This window comes from Solea solea, chromosome 18 (genome assembly GCF_958295425.1).
Source record: "Solea solea chromosome 18, fSolSol10.1, whole genome shotgun sequence".
In the NCBI taxonomy this organism is placed as follows: Eukaryota; Metazoa; Chordata; class Actinopteri; order Pleuronectiformes; family Soleidae; genus Solea; species Solea solea.
The window spans coordinates 22,963,518-22,981,559 of record NC_081151.1 but is presented as its reverse complement, the minus strand read 5'-3'; positions in this window follow the sequence as shown (position 1 = coordinate 22,981,559).

Here is an 18,042-nt window from a genome sequence, read left to right as displayed (position 1 = left end):
AATATTTCATTTAGACTTAGCTTATTGACACAGAGTGACCACACGAGGCAGCAGTAGACCAGCAGCTCCTGTGTCCTCGGGAGCTAAAATCACTGATTTTCTCTGTGGACTTTGGTGTGGGGGAGTGATATAATGAGATTGCAATAACAGCAAACGACTTTCATCTAAAGACACAACCACACAGTCTCTAGTTGCATCATAACAGCAGAATAGTTTTTGTGAAGCTAGATTCTTAACAATGTGCGTTTAAAGGAAACGCAAAGCGACAACTTTTTTATGAAGAGAAGACGATGTTTGTCTACCTGCGGCTACAGGATCCGCCACTATACGTCAGATCTAATAAGCGGTTGTCATGTCATCGTGGAAACTAATTACACCGTGTGTATCAGATGTGAAAATGATCAGCGACCACAAAAGGCTGCATTAAGCCGTGAGATGTTGGAGCGATTGTTAACCACAGAGCCACAGGGTGTTTATGTCACCTAACACTCCTTTCTATATCTGTTTCCTTGTTGTGGCAGCAGGATATGAAGACTGTCAGTGTGAGAAATCTGTTTACACACATTATGTGTCAGAAACACACGTCTTCAGAAGCCATTTCCAGATAATGACACGAGTTGTCAGCAGGAGGCAGGAGAGGAATCAGAATAAACTCGCTCCATTCTTCCCACCGTCAATCAACCCCACGCTGCGGACGTGACGGCGATTACGCAAGGAAAGAAAAAAACGAAAAACAAGTCACAACAACAACAGCAATGAGGCGGAGGCCGAGAGGAAGACGGGACGAGACGCAGATCGCAGTGGAGATAAGCAGATTAGAAAGGAGGAGGTGACATGTGAGTAAGGAGGCGAAGAGGAGAAAGAGAGGAAGATCGGAGGGAGATAAGAGGCAGAGAAAGACACAGGGAAGAGAAAATGAGGGCAGGTGGATAAAAGAGGGGAGAGAAAGAAGGAAAGTAACTCGACTCCAGAGCGGCAGGATCCAGATTACTGTCACTATTGTCCATATTAATGCATTACTTATCATTATAATAATAATAATAATGATGATGATAATATCATTATTACAAATGACCACCTATGAACTAAAAAAATACTTTGGTGTCGTGTTTGTCCACAGAAGAGATGCTCGAGTTTGTGTCCACAACAAAACAATCAAGAGCTGCATTGTGTGGGCCCTCACAGCCACCGTGCTGCCAGCAGGTGGCACTATGATCTTAACTTTCATGTGCTAGTGTTTTCTGGCCGAGTCTCTTGTCTCACGTGTGAAGTTTCGAGCAGATCAGTCAATGTTATGGGCCACTTCCTGTCTCGTGGCAAAACGGCGGCTAATTTCAAAATGGCTGACTTCCTGTTGGGTTCGCAGACGCGTTCAGGGTCAGTCTCTCGTGTCACGTATGAAGTTTTGAGCAGTTTAGTCAACGTACGGCAAAGTTATAGTGCCACTTCCTGTTTTGTGGGAAAACGGTCAAAATTCTCCAAATTTTCGATGGTTGCCGTGGCCACGCCCTTTTAAATCTGCGACACCTTTTGATAACTTTTCATGTTTGATGTGTTTAGTACAAATTGACACATTACTTTTATGCCGGTAAGATGAACGCGCTCACACGAGTTTGTTCGTTTGCGAACAAACGTGCAAGTTGCCACGATGGACGCCAAATTCAAAATGGCCAACTTCCTGTTGAGTTAAGACCATGGTCTACATAGGCTTTTTTGTTCGTCTTAGGCTGTGACATCTTTCCACCAAGTTTCATGAAATTCAGTGCAACTTTGTTTTGGCTTTTCCTATCAGGTTTCACTTTGGGGGGCGGGGTGGGGGGTGGGGTGCTACTGAGCCATTTTGCAACACTTTTACGTTTCACCCTTATTTTATAACATTTTTCGCCAGTTTTGATTGCATGCCAATTTTGGTCCATTTTCAAAAACATTTGTTTACGTTTAGAAGTGGCGTACTACAGCTTTAACAGCCATGACACTGGGTTTTAAAATCTTTCTGAGGGAAAACGATCCGCTGCCTCCTTCCTAGAAATGAAAACATAAGACTTCAGGTGTTCTCAGGTGGGGAGGCGGAGCCAAGCAGCAGCTCTGTGTAAGTGTACACACATTTAAAGAGGCTGAGTGTGTGTGACGTGAAGTTGAAAGTGTGGTCAGGTGTGATCCCCGGTGTCGCTCTGGTCTCGTGTTTGCAGATTATCTCTGTGATCTTCAGAGCAGCAGCAGCAGCAGCAGCAGCAGCAGCAGCAGTGGGAGCAGCAGCAGCAGCAGCAGCAGCAGCAGCAGCAGCGGGAGCGGGTGTCTTTGTGGTGAACAGGAAGTGAGCGTGTAAAGGTATCCCGAACACTTCCCTCTAACCTGGGGGCTGCAAACCACATAAAGACGGTGAAAGACAACACAGACGGCGGCCGGAAATCCTGCCGTCACAGACAGGTGCTCGCCTCCGCGTCTCATCCATCACTTTATCTCTTTATCTCTCACACTCTCCATTTTCCCCCCTTTCTCCTCATATCTCTGACCTCCCTCTCTCACAGAAGCTCAACGTAAACACATTAGTGGACGTGAATAGAGGGAGATTTGTGCCATTGTCGGGAGGAAACTGAAGCGATTTGGTCAAACTCACACCAGTAATAACAAAATAATCACAATTCTTTATCTGAGGAAAGAGAAAAGGTGGAGGAGGAGAAAGACGAGGAGCAGTTGTGTTTATCATTCTAAGAGAAGGTTTATAAATAAGATCTGGACATGTTTAGTCTAAAAACTGATGTAGGATATAAGAGTGAGTGACAATACACTGTAAATACACTCTAAAATAAAAGATATCTATAATAGATCATCTGTATTACATGATCTTAAAATAATGATCAATTAATGCCTCTAATTTCAGATAATACCTGCTTTATTTCTTTGGCTTTCTAATGTTTAAATGAAGGATATTTACATGTGTTAGAAACAATGAAATTGACTATAAATATGGTGAAATTCTGCTATAACACTAATTAAAAAAGTGTTATTAAGGAACTATATTTTAGAATATATATACTTAGCCCCGCCCTCTAACACAGATGGAATTATTCTTATTTTTTCATCATCTTCTAAAGCTCTAACAGTTTATGTAGTAGATGTAGAGCCACTTATTCAACGGCCTAGAAGTGCTACAGCACGTCTGAAGTGAGACGGACGGTCCTTCTACTTCAGGTTCAAAGACATTTTGGTCAAGCCCGACTCCAGTCTGACTAAGTGTGTATATGCAGGAGTAATCGGACTATGAATCACATTATCCAGGTATGTTAGTCTGACTAAGACGGGCTCCATCTTATCTTACGTTGAATGTGATGCTTTATTCATTTTTTGCTAAATCAATCACTCTAACGCTAACGTCCACTGCAGCTCCTTCGGTCGCCACAAGAGGGCGTGGTTTGGTGTGTGTGTGTGTGTGGGCATAAAAGCAGCAGGTTAGTGTTGTTGCCAGAGATGACGGGCAGGCAGCAGCGTTCAGGACAATGATGGGCTGAGCTGAAACAGTGTTGAGTGTCAGCGTTATCTGAGGATGGTTCTGTTCCTGTGTTTCTTCCTCACGCAGGTTACAGCTGTTTGCGAGGAGGTTTTAAGGGGACTTAAAATGATGTGTGAATCCTGAGGCGTCTGCACTGATGTCACTCACAGACAAATCCTGCAGCTGCTGCACTCAACACAAACACGCTGAGTCATGGGTTTGACTGTGACACCGACTGAAATAATGATAATCTACCCACAGAAAACTGAAAAAAATTTACCAGTTTAATACACATTTGTTTTTCCTCATGTAAAACAGGTTTCACTCTCCCAACCAAACCCCATAGAGAAAATCAGTGATTTTAACATCACAGTCCACAGGAGTTGTTGATCCACTGCTGCCTCCATCACTAAGTTTAAATGTCTTATTTTGTCAATTCGGCATTAAAATTCCTTTGCTCAGATTGACTGCAGTGACACAAAATGACCACACGAGGCAGCAGTAGACCAGCAGCTCCTGTGTCCCTGTGAGCTAAAATCACTGATTTTCTCTATGGGGTTTGGTCAACTGAGATTTTAGCGGGACATGTAATACAGTAAATACGATATAAGGTAATCAATGATAGGGATATTATCAGTTTTACTATTAAAAAAAATAATAATAATGTATGTCTGTATTTTAAACGTAAATATACATATTTTAACAGTGTTTTAGCTTCTTGTTGTTTGAAATAAATTTAGCATTTTTTTAAAGATCACAGTAACTTTTTTGTGTTCATTCGATTTTATTACATTTCTAGGATTATTTTCAGCATCAGTCTAAGTAAACTATATACCTAAACTACAAACTAAAAAAAAGACATGGTGTTAAAAAACAGTATTCTGTTAAACAGTCTTTAAATGCACATTATTCTTCTCAAAAGTCTATTTACAGTATGTTATATTTCATTCTCTTTTCTTTTTCTTTTTCATGCCTCTTTTTGTTATGTCACATGAAAACTGAAATCAAATGCGACTAAAAAACACAAAAAGTAGCTAAAACACACACACACACACACACACAGACTCTAATTGAATATATTCATGATTCAAACATTCATTGACCCTAAATCACAACTGAAATCTGATTCATAAAACTTCATAACACAAGCAGGAGTCAGAATTCAAATGTTCAAACACACACACACAACTGCAGACAACCAGCAAGCACTCCAGGAGAAAATCAATAACATCTACTGTTTCCTAAAACACACACACACACACACACACACACACAGACAGAAAGACCCCCCTCCCTGTGACCAAAGAACAGGTGATCTGCTGCAAATGGGTGCAGTGAGTGAATGGAGGAGGGAGAGAGACAGGTCATTAATCATCACACACACACACACACACACACACAGTAGTAGAGATCTCCATTTAAGAGCACTTGAAGTGAACGGCAGCTAAACAAACTCATGTCCTCGGTCTCACCTCATGTTAGAGTGAGGTTCAAAAGACCTGCACACATGCACACACACACACCTTCAGTCAAAGCTGACACAGTGAGTGAGTGTGTGTGTGTGTGTGTGTGTGTGTGTGTGTGTGTGCCTCTGCAAAAAGTCTACAAAAACCATTAAGACACGTTTTCCTCACTATGTAAATCACTCACTCTCCCACACCAAACCCCATAGAGAAAATCAGTGATTTAAGCTCATGTGGACACAGGAGCTGCTGGTCTACTGCTGCCTCGTGTGGTCACTTTGTGTCACTTAGATACATTCAAACAAGAGATTTCAATAACATAAGTCACACTATGACACATTTGAACTGAGTGATGGAGGCAGCAGTGGATCGACAACTGCTGTGTGCTGTGATGTTAAAATCACTGATTTTCTCTATGGGGTTTGGTGTGTGAGAGTGAGTGGTTTACAAACTCGCTCAGTGACGTGAACATGCTCTTAAGATACCTGGAGGTAAGTTTTATTTGTTAATCTGTTAACAAATTTGTTAAAGTTTGTAAACCACTCACTCTCCCACACCAAACCCCAGAGAGAAAACCAGTGATTTTCACATCACACACACACACACACAGGTGTTGTCGATCCACTGCTGCCTCCATCACTAAATTCAAATGTCTTATTTTATAATTTCTGTGTTTGAAATCTATCGTTCAGATTGACCTCAGTGACACAAAGTGACCACACGAGGCAGCAGTAGACCAGCAGCTCCTGTGTCCCTGTGAGCTTAAATCACTGATTTTCTCTCTGGGGTTTGGTGTGGGAGAGTGAGTGGTTTACAAACTCGCTCAGTGACGTGAACATGCTCTTAAGATACCTGGAGGTAAGTTTTATTTGTTAATCTGTTAACAAATTTGTTAAAGTTTGTAAACCACTCACTCTCCCACACCAAACCCCAGAGAGAAAACCAGTGATTTTCACATCACACACACACACACACACACACACAGGTGTTGTCGATCCACTGCTGCCTCCATCACTAAGTTCAAATGTCTTATTTTATCATTTCTGTGTTTGAAATCTATTGTTCAGATTGACCTCAGTGACACAAAGTGACCACACGAGGCAGCAGAGGACCAGCAGCTCCTGTGTCCCTGTGAGCTTAAATCACTGATTTTCTCTGTGGGCTTTGGTGTGGGAGAGTGAGTGGTTCACAAACGTCAGAATCTATCAGCTCATCATGGACAGAGGCGTCAACTGTCTGTAACAAATTAGACGGTCAGAGGTTTGAGCAGCCTCTGATCTCCACACTCCGGTTTGTTCTCCCCGTTTCACGCTCCGTAAATCAACTGTTGGTCAATGAGACGTGAGCTCAGAGGTGAGACTGGCTGTCTGCCACTCGACATCTCTGTCAGAGGTCGGCTCACCTCCTGACCTCTGACCTCCACGTGAGGACCACACGTACAGCTGCTCACACTCAGCGGCAGGTTTAGAGGCACAATCATCACTCCTGCACCCACTGTATGAAGAAATCAATCAGACAATAAATGCTTTGATTATGCTCTTCACCGCCTTCCCCACCTGGGGGCGCTGCAGACTTGGTGGAGCTGCAGCCTGGTGGTGATCTTCAGCTGTGGGTGACTTGATCTCTCTAATTACTGTACACTCGGGGGGGCACTGTTCACCGGAGATAAGTGCAGGCTGGAGGAGCAGCGGGCCTAATGTCTGTTTACGTCTGTTCACCGAGGTTGTGATTACCGGTCACAGTGGCGTCACACGGGGGGGGAAACACGGCGAGCAGGTGCAGACAGAGCGCGGGGCCAAACCGCCAAACGTCCGGCTCCGTCAGGGGAGTCCGGCTCCGTCAGGGGAGTCCGGCTCCGTCAGCGGAGTCCGGCTCCGTCAGGGGAGTCCGGCTCCGTCAGAGGAGTCCGGCTCCGTCAGAGGAGTCCGGCTCCGTCAGGGGAGTCCGGCTCCGTCAGGGGAGTCCGGCTCTGCGGCTGCTGGTAAACAGTGACGTGGATTTCACTGCCACGTTCAGACAAATTGTTTTGCTGAAGGGACAGAAAGAGCTTCCACCAAACCTGAAATTGACGGATGCAGCTTTAAATCACTGTTTGTGGCGTGAGGCGATGGCCACGCCCCCCTCGGATGACGTGTGACATTTCCTCTTATGAGGATTTGCCAAAATGAAGTAATCCTTCGTTAATTGAGGGTGTTGTTTGCAACTCTGGTGACATGAGCGAGTGAAATGATCTACAGGTCACTCAGTCAAAGTGTTTCATCAACGCTTATCTCAACAGTTCCAGCTGAGATAAGAAAAGGACGAGGAAGTCATGGACAACAACGTGTCTGATACCAGACTGAGTCGAGTAAAGCATCCAAACATTCAGACAGTAACAGAAACTGCCCGAGGACCAGAACCAAGAACAAGAACCACCTCTGGAGTCTAAAGCCTGGATTTACAAAACATCTCAATAACCTGGACACACTTTTATTTCTTTATTTTTAGAATCCTAAGAGATAATAAATAAAATGAGAGAGTACATGCCTGAGCTCAGCGGGGCCGTAAATTAAACCCAAAAAAAACCTGGCGGTGGTTCCAGACGACCTGGGAATAAGGAGCCAGAAAAGTCCTGAGAACAGTGCGGTGGTTCTATTCCAGGTGTCCACACCGGCCAAACGCTCTAAATCCGTTCAGACTGGCAGCTGCGGAGGTATCTGAGGCTTTCACGCCAAAACACAGCACAAAAAACACGCCGAGTCTGCTGTACTGTACTGTGTGTGTGTGTGTGTGGGGGGGGCAATTATTATTTATTAATCTGCAATTTATTACAAATGATATGTTTCTGTTCCCAGAAACTTAATAAAAGTCAATAAAAGTGTATTTTTCATGAGAAATTCACCGCGTTACAGACATAAAATGTAAATTAGAGAGTTAGACTGTTAATGTTCAATTTAGGGCCCGAGCCACGAATGTTAGGGGCCGAAACGGCTCCTTGTTACGATTTTGTGCAAGGAACCGATCGCAATCCTTCAGATTATTATTACATCCAACGTGCATAAAAACCCTTGAAACTGTCATGGAGGTCAGATCTGGTGAAAATGCGATATTGGCATAGTTCCCAGATACGTGCATTGCTCAAGGGCTCTATAGCGCCACCTACTGTGAAAACAGAGGCAAAATTTACTGAATTTCCCCAAATTTGGTGAGAAGATGTTATAGACTAAGACTCATCAACAGGTTTAAAGCCTCCACTCTCGGTGTCAGTGTCCCGCCACTGTCGCCGTGGTAACCATGAGCCAACCATTAACCAACCATGAGCCAACCATGAGCCGCTGTCACATTCTTGTGGATCGTCAGATCTGCAGCGAGGTCAGCACACGTTTGGACATGTCGAGTAGACACCGTGAGACACCGTTACTGCTACTGAGACACCATGAGACAACGTTACTGCTACTGAGACACCATGAGACAACGTTACTGCTACTGAGACACAGTGAGACAACGCTACTGCGACACTGTTACTGCTACTGAGACACCGTGAGACAACGCTACTGCGACACTGTTACTGCTACTGAGACACTGTTACTGCTACTGAGACACCGTGAGACAACGCTACTGCGACACTGTTACTGCTACTGAGACACCGTGAGAAAACGCTACTGCGACACCGTGAGACACCGTTACTGCTACTGAGACACCGTTACTGCTACTGAGACACCGTGAGACACTGTTACTGCTACTGAGACACCGTGAGACACCGTTACGGCTACTAAGACACTGTGAGACACCGTTAGTGCTACTGAGACAACGTTACTGCTACTGAGACACCGTGAGACACCATTACTGCTACTGAGACACCGTGAGACATCGTTACTGCTACTGAGACACCATGAGACAACATTACTGCTACTGAGACACTGAGTACCAGACTCAAACATGTGCAGTCATCTGCCAAGACAGGTTGTGGTGAAAGGAATGGGGGACAGGAGAGAGGAAGGGATGTAACAAAAGAACAAAAGTTTTGTTATGTCCTCCAGTAACTCCAGAGTTGACATATTTAATTATTTGTCCTGTAAAGGATCAGCAGCTGCAGCTATTAATGAAGGTCTTTCAGTTTTTGTCATTTGTGCACGTTAAACTTTGCATGAGTGTAATTATTTTTTTTAAATAATTATTCAGTGTTTTTAACAGTTTTTACATCAAATGAACGAGCAAAACTGGATTTTTATATTGACACATGTCAATCACCGGGGTCTTTGTTGACGCCTCTGTTGTGTCAAAGGTCGTGGCTGCTGTCACTGTGACGTACGACTGTAGTTGCTACTGCAAAGAGGACGTTTGGGATTTTACTGCCTCTCTCTCTCTCTCTCTCTAGCTCTGAATTAAAATGAAAGTGTGTTTGGATGAAACCACCGTCACTCTACTGTGTTCATGTTGTATTTGAACGGTGATTTAAAAAATAGATGCTGAAAAAAGATTTTCCAACTAAATGAGATACTAAAAATAAATGTAATGAGATCTGGTGTGAGATTTCTGCCTAAAACCAATATGATTTATCATTTGAGAGTCTTGGAAATGTCTGGTTTACCTAACGTGGTGAATTTGGTTCAGAAATTTGGAAATAACGCTTTAGATTTTCGATATTTTTGACTGAGTTGACCCCTCCTCACACACACACACACACACACACATACACACACACACACACACGTGTATCTGTGAGCGCTTGATGTTTTTTGGTGTGTATGTTGCTCCAGCTGCTGCAGACTGTAACTGACCCTCGCCCCCCACACACACACACACACACACACACCCTACTTGACCCCAAACAGTTGCTGGTGTCACTTGAGTGAAGGCGAGGGCAGACAGACTCTCTGATCGACTCATATCAGCAGATAAATCCCTCGTCTCGACTCGCAGACGTTCCTGAGCGTGAGCGTGTGTTTCAGCGCGGGCGTTTCATCCGTAATCGACTCCTTCTCACGACATTATCGCGCGTCTGTCTGTGACTCACAGACACTGAAGCGCGTTCACTCTACGTCTACGACGCCGCGCTGTCGTTGATTTTGCTGTCCTGGTGAAATACGGCTCTTTTCCATTATACAGTTCGAGCTCGACTCGACTCTATTCACGTTGTTTTCCATGACGTCATAGCTCCTCCTCAACGAGGGCGGAGTCGTCATAGCTCCTCCTCTATGAAACTGCCGTGGGCGTGGTTTACTACACGACACAAACACACAAACTGGTGACTTGGGTTGTTGTTTTGTGTGGAACTGAATCATTAGAATCAGTCGATTTAAAAAAAGATTTGTTCACAGAATCGTTCAGTACTTCCTGCATGAGCGGCGACAGTCACTGAACTAAAATACCACTGAACGTGGTCGGGACTCACGATCAAATATTGACATTTTAGACATTGTCTTTGCTAAATGTTGGAGATTAACGCACGTTTTCAGGGATTTAACTTTAATCTACCGTTCGACACTTTGTGTCATATGTCGCACTCATGGAGTAGACTTTAAAATTATAAGTAGATTTTGGAAGTATAATTTCGCTTTGATTCTTGTGTGAATCTAAGCTGAACCATGCCAGAACTAAATGATGGAAAAGCTCCACTAGCCTCATGTTCATGGACAGGCCATTGACTCTTATTCCAAGAAGGTTTCACAAGCAGCGTAGCAACATGTTTACCTTTTGAAAATGACACAGTACTTTGTGTACAACTGATTTAAAAGTTGATCTTTGAGTTCCTTGATTGACCTACACGCTGAAAGCTTGATTAGTAGAGGACCAAGAATGGAGCCCTGTGGGACACCTCTCACACCTCTGAGAAAAGTTCTTCATTGGATGACAGACTTCTGATTGAATGTTAATTCTGCGTTACCTTTACATTGGAAGGCGGAACTGGGAGTTCAACACTTTCCAGTTCAGAAATTGGAAAAGAAAATATGGGTTTTGAGTGTGTGCAAGTGTCACATTCTACTGTCAAAACAATTTCAATCATTTCTTTGTACTTTCATCTGATCAATTATGGTTCAAGTGATTAAACAAATGATAAATTTCAGTCGCATTTTGAGCAATAAAAATACACTTTTCTCAAAGTACTTTTAAATTATTGATTATTTAATTAATGTATGATCCAAAAAATACTTTAATAGAAAAACTAATTGCATCCTTTCAAATCAGACGGTGAAAAACCAACACTGATGTAAAAGTCTTGGTTACACATGAGCAGCGATGTCGTGAATTTATGCTCACACACACAGTCAGAGTGTGAAGTTCTGGTTCCAGCAGGTTCCTCCCCATCCTTTAAGTGCTTCCTTTATTTTTAGCCTCCTCATTAAACAGGTGCTAATGATTCTTAGCCGTGTAAATGGTCTGATAGGCTAATTATCGGAGGAGAAATACCCATTTTCAACCCCCACACACACACACACAGGCCTCAGTGTGATTGCTCTGTTAAAGCCTGTGTGATTAACTGCAGAATTATAAGGTCTAAATACAGTCAGCACTCGTTAGCCTTTTTATATTAAAGTTAACTTCACTTTAATTTAGCTTTAACTTTGTAAAACTAAGAGTTTGTTCTGTGAAAACAGCAAAAAGTCGTGTTTTAAATTCAGAAAATGATGTTTTTGACTCTTTTCTATGTCATATCAATTTGCAGCTGAAGAAGGCAAGGCCATTTGAAAAAAACACAATTATAATAAAAAAATCCAATATATAAATACAGGAAAGAAGAAAACAATAAGTTGGACTAAAATATGATAATGCAGCATTAAACACCAATTTACTTACATTTGTAAACCACTCACTCTCCCACACCAAACCCCATAGAGAAAATCAGTGATTTTAGCTCTAGGGGACACAGGAGCTGCTGGTCTACTGCTGCCTCGTGTGGTCACTTTGTGTCACTGAAATAACTGAGGTACTGAGGTAAATCTGAATGACGGATTTCAAATGCCGAATTCACTAAAATAAGACATCTGAATTTACTGATGGAGGCAGCAGTGGATCAACAACTCCTGTGTGCTGTGATGTTAAAATCACTGATTTTCTCTATGGGCTTTGGTGTGGGAGAGTAACAGTAACACAAAGTTGAGTTTCCTGACAGAAGTGTGCTGTCTAATGACAAGATAAAGTGGTGAATACATGTTTATGACATAGTGAACTTAATCCGGTGTAGATTTTTAGGTAAATCTTGTCATCGGCGAACATAATGACCCATTTTATCGTGGAATAATTGTGTTTGCCTGTAAAATGCATGAAAACAAAGTGGAGGAAAAAGGTGCTGATGTGTGTGTGTTTGAGTGGTGGCGGTGATGATGATTTAGCGGCGCTGAGTGTGGGTGAGCTGTTGACTGGGAGAGGCCGGGATGGGAAGTCTGGGAAAGTCTTAATGACAGACTCGTGGTGAGACGAGACACGGAGCCATAACCATGAATCACAGAGTCATTAATGACCAGGTTCCCATGGTCCGGGCTTGTTTGATGCTGGAACAAAAACTATCTGGACCACGCAAGCGTTATTTACACACACATTAGACAGATTAAGATTAAGAGAGGGGAGAGGAGGGCGGGAGGAGGGCATGAGGGGGGGGAGCGAGGTTAAGAGAGTCACTTAGTTTGTGATAAGGAGCGTCAGGTAGAGTGGAGCCGTGATGGACCTGAGCTAATGAGGGAGCAGCTGGCTGCCTGGATACAGAGTGAAGGGGAGGGGCCAAAGGTCCTGCTAATGATAGTCTGCACACTACGGCGGGGGTCACACACACACACACACACACACACACACACACACACACACACACACACACACACACACTCACTCACCTGCACAACAATAATGAGTCACCAACTCACAGGAGTTTCTCACAGGAAAAATTATGACGGCAGCAGCAGCAGCCAAAGCTGCGTGAAGTGAAGGATTATGGGAGGTTCTCACTAAACAAGTACAAATAAACACACGGTTATGAAAAGTGTGTCGTAACGCTGTGTGTGTGTGTGTGTGTGTGTGTGTGTGTCGTATTCTTCTGGAAAATAACTGTGGCCTGATAACCACAGCCAATGACATCATGGGATGTGTTTTAGTTCATTAACAATAACATCAAACGCATTCTAAGACCAAAATAACAGAGATTTTAGAGAGTCATTATAGAAGACGTTTGCTGTTCTTTGTAAAAAAAAAAAAGGATTTATTGAATACAAACGGCCTTAGGACACTAACACTTATACAACAAACTTCAAAAAAGGGCAATTAGAAAAATAAATGCACTTGTCAGAAGAAAAAAATGATTTTAGCCACTTAATAAAAGACTCACCGAATAAAATCTACGTCATCTTAAATGTACAATTTGTTCAGAACATGTTGACGTCTTTATCTCACTGTTAGACAGACTTTTCCAACAGGAAACTGAGGTTTGTAAACCACTCACTCTCCCACACCAAACCCCATAGAGACAATCAATGATTTTAGCTCACAGGGACACAGGAGCTGCTGGTCTGCTGCTGCCTCGTGTGGCCACTTTGTGTCACTGATGTAAATCTGAACAAATCATTTTAAATGCCGAAATGACAAAATAAGACATTTGAACGTAGTGATGGAGGCAGCAGTGGAACAACAACTCCTGTGTGTGTGACGTTAAAATCACTGATTTTCTCTATGGGCTTTGGTGTGGGAGAGTGAGTGGTTTACAAACGTCTGTTTCCTGTTGGAAAAGTCTGTCTCACAGTGAAATAAAGACGTGAACATGTTCTTAAGATATTGTAGACTTCAACTGACATAGGTTGTAAATGGTAAGCACTCATTTCTGTGTCTTAAATCACATTTTTCACTGAGTCCTGGCCGGCAGACTCTGGTTATGTGTCAGTTCATCAAACAACAACATGAATAAAAAGTTTTAAATACTTCAGTGTATTTAAGTGATTGAATAAAAACACTTTCATCATAGAGCGATCACTCACACACACACACACAGTGTCATGGTTACCCACAGATGTCACACTCACCACACTGTGTACAAACACAGTCACCGCCTTTCACAATAAAAGCCGCAGCACAGACGACACCAAACACACGTCGGGCCGCACGAGCTCCGCCCCGATTAAAGGGGAGGAAGTGAGCGAGCGGTGCAGAGACGTGGTGAGCGAGCGAGTGGGCGGGCGGTGAGCTGAGGGCGGGGCCAGCTGGGTGTGAGCAGGAAGTCCTGACAGGCGTGAGAACAGGAAGATAAAAGGCTGAGGTGGGGGGGGGGGGGCATTCTCACGCTTTAGCAACAATGCTAATCATACTGCAGATAACTGTGGAGTTAGTAAACCTGTTCCTCTCCAAGACCAAACTCCATAAAGAAAATCAGTGATTTTAACATCACAGCACACAGGAGTTGTTGTTGATTGTTGATCCACTGTTGTCGTCGTCAGTAAGTTAGAATGTGATGTTTTGTAATATTCGGCATTTAAAATTCTTCTTTCAGATTTACTTCAGTGACACAAAGTGACCACACGAGGCAGCAGTTAACTAGCAGCTCCTGTGTAGCCATGAGCTAAAGTTTCGGGAAGTTCAGTGGAGCTCAGTGGGCACTTCCTGTTTCATGATGCCAAAATGCCCAGGTTTGCCTCGGTCGCGCCGTTTTGAATCCGTGAAACCTTTCGACGACTTTTCACCTTCGATGTGTCTCGTACAAATTGGCACGTTTCTTTATGTCGGTACGACAAACGCGCTCGGACGAGTTAGCTCATTTACGTAGGGTGCATATCCGCCAAAATTCAAAAAGGCCGACTTCCTGTTGAGTTGAGGCCATGGTTATGATCGACTTTTGTTCGTCTTGGTCTAAAACATCTTCCCACCAAGTTTGGGGAACTCAATTTTGCCTCAGTTTAAAACTTTTTATGCACATTAATCTCCTCAAAAATGAGCAGAAAGCCATGGATATAATAATAATCTGAAGGATTACGATAAATTCCTCACACAAATTCGTGCCAGGAGCCGTTTTGGCCCCTGCCATTCGTGGCTCGGGCCCTAAAAAGTCTGAAAATGTCTTGAGCAGCTAAAAGTCAACGCCATCTTAGCGTCACTTCAACACCTGATGGCGTCTAAGATGGTGAAGTTTCCACCCGTGGGGGCGCTCATGTCACATGCTCACACACACTGTGTGTGTGTGTGTGTCACCGCACAATCAGATGTGAGAGTCCAGGCACTTCACACAGCGACGACACGCGGCTATTTACAGCTCAGTGGAAAGTGTGTGTGTGTTTGTGCGCATCAGTGTTATTATAAAGCAGTGGTCAGTAATTGGTGGCCCGTGGGCCAAAACTGGTCCGCCAGCATCAGTATCTGGGCCCGGCAGATGAGTTCAGAGCTTTTGTTCTGAAAAATAATAAATAAATAAATAATTATTATTATTAATAATAATAATAATAATAATAATAATAATAATAATAATAATAATAATAATTTTAATAATAGTTTTAAGTTTTTCTAGCCAAACTTTGCTTAATCCATTAGCAGATTATTTTTAATTGGAACATTTTAAACAATTTAAGAATATTTGGTTTTTTTCTAGTCTGGCTGTTTTTTATTTTTTTTTCCACAATTACCACGGTAACAGTCGCTCGCGTACCACAGGTGGTACATGCACCACAGTTTGAGAACCATGGTTTTAAGGTAGTTTTAAGTTTTTCTAGCCAAGCAAACTTTGCTTAATCCATTTGCAGATTATTTAAAATAAATAAAAAAAGAAAAGAACATTTTTTACTTATTTGTAGTCGGACTGTTTTCGCAGCGTAAGAGTTTCTGATGGCGGTAACCACGGTAACAGTTGCACAGTAGTTTGCATACTGTACCACTGGTGGTACACACACCACAGTTTGAGAACCACTGGTCCCACTGTGCAGCTAAAAACAAAAGTAGGACGTGTAGTGGCCAAAACTTGACACTGACGCCACTCCCTTTCAATCTGGCTTTCAAAATAAGAGCCGCTGACTTTTTGCCACGACACCTGTAGCAATAAAAAAACAGCGTACAGTCGTAATTCTTATAGAATAAAACACACATTTTTATGTTGTCGTTCCACCGCTGGTGGAATAAGTGTAATAACAATAGAGGGAGAAAATGACACCATCTGTGTTCTCACAGAAAAACAGTCATTTTCTCTGCGTGTGTAAATTCACTTGCATGATTCACGGCTGCTGCTGCTGCTTCACTGAAACTTGTGATGCCACCAATTTGTGCTTTCTGCAGTTTTCTGGTACAGACATGTGTGTTTTTTTCCCCCTCCCCTCGAGGCACTGGGGATAAAAGAGAAAATGCACTATTTCACAGAAAAATACCCCCATAATCAAGCCTCTTTGACAGTGACGCCAATGATTTGCTGTAGTTTTAAATAACTTGGCTTCAGGACAGAAATGGTAAAAAAACAGGCTTAAATAAATAAAAACTCCAGTGTGGACTTGTTCCTTGAGTCCATTGTTGAGTCTTTGCTGTCGGTTGATAACGCGGTGGCTGTGGCTGCTGTGGTGGAAAAGTAATTTATGTCTCGAAACTTTTGTGACTGCGAACCAAACAAGCGGGGAGGAAAAATCTTTTCAGGCAGGAAGAGAAAGAGGGGGAAAAAAGAAGAGTGAGTGTGGGATGAATAAGTGCCGCGTGGAGTCAGGTGAGCGAGTGCTGACACGCTCGCTCGAGCAGCAAACCAGCGACTCATCCCAAAGACCTCTGACCTGCGGCCTCGGAGAAACACGCGGTTGCTATGACGCTGCCGTGATGCCCGAGCGCTCGTCTCTACCTGTGTTCGTGTCGTGTTTGAAGAGCTTGTGTTTCGAGGGGACGGGGGAGAAAAATGCACGCACACGTGTTTGCCATTACTGCATGTTTACCTCTGCGGGCAAACAACACGGACTCAACGAGCCGACGGAAACACACACACACACGGGTCCTCATAAGAGAGCGGGGCTGGCAGAACAGCACCGCAGATTAGATTACACGCCTTCAAGGCTCCTGACTTTGCCTGGCACGGCCTTTGTCGTCTGATAAGAAGCACAACAGCAACTGCTGCTGCTGCTGCTGGTAATTCGTTTTTTTTTCTCAAATGAATCGCGTTTGAGGGCTTTTCCACGTCCCAAAGCTTGTGGGAGGGGCTAACAAAAAATTGAGAAAAAGCACTTTTATTAGGGGATTTTTAAAAAAACGTTTCACGTACATGAACGAAAGTTGGTAGACGTGTTAATCATGTCAGGACGGTCCAAAAAGTCAATGAGGACTTTGCCGTAAGTCCTACAGAAAGGCCGCCATCTTGGGTTGAACTGCCATTTTTTGGTGATGGTATTTGAACAAACTTGTCCCGGAGCTTTCGTGCGATCACCTTCAAACTTCTAACACTGTGGACAAGTTGAGGATCTTATTTATAGTATGTTATTTTAAATATGTTTTATACGTTTCAAAACATGCTAAATCTGGTGTTCGTGTACAAATAAACCTTTTTATTTTTCTTCATTTTGAATTGTTAATACACTATTTTAACATGCAGTAGATTGTTAACTGCCAGATATTGAAAGTTGTTCTGGAAAAAATTGACATTTTCAGGCCCTTTTATGGTCTCTACTGTCTCCTATGTCTGTCCACTGTCTATGATTGTCAGAACAGTGAATGTGAGACAGTTTCCTGTGCAAATAGACATTAAAGTATTATCTTATCTCACTCGTAAGTTGCCAAACCACAAACGCCATTATCTACAAAAGCAGAGCATTAATTTCATTTGATGATTTTTTTTATTATATTTAACTATATTTATTTCTGTAATATATATATATATATATATACATATATTTGAATGTACCTAAAGATATAGTTTTACAAAGTTCAAATGTTTGACAACATGTTCTGTCAAAGAACAGCGTTGACTCGTATCAATGAACAATGCAATCCTTTTGTCGTGAGTCTACGGCGTTGATATCCGTGCATCACGTCGACCACACAGCGGCTGCCAGCGGCTGCCAGCGGCTGCCAGGTGTGCGTGGGCGTGATCGCCTCTTCGTGTTTATAAAGGTGTTTGGATTTTTACGTGTCGACTTCTTTAATTCACGTGGACAGGTGAGGACAAAGGGAATCACAGCTGGG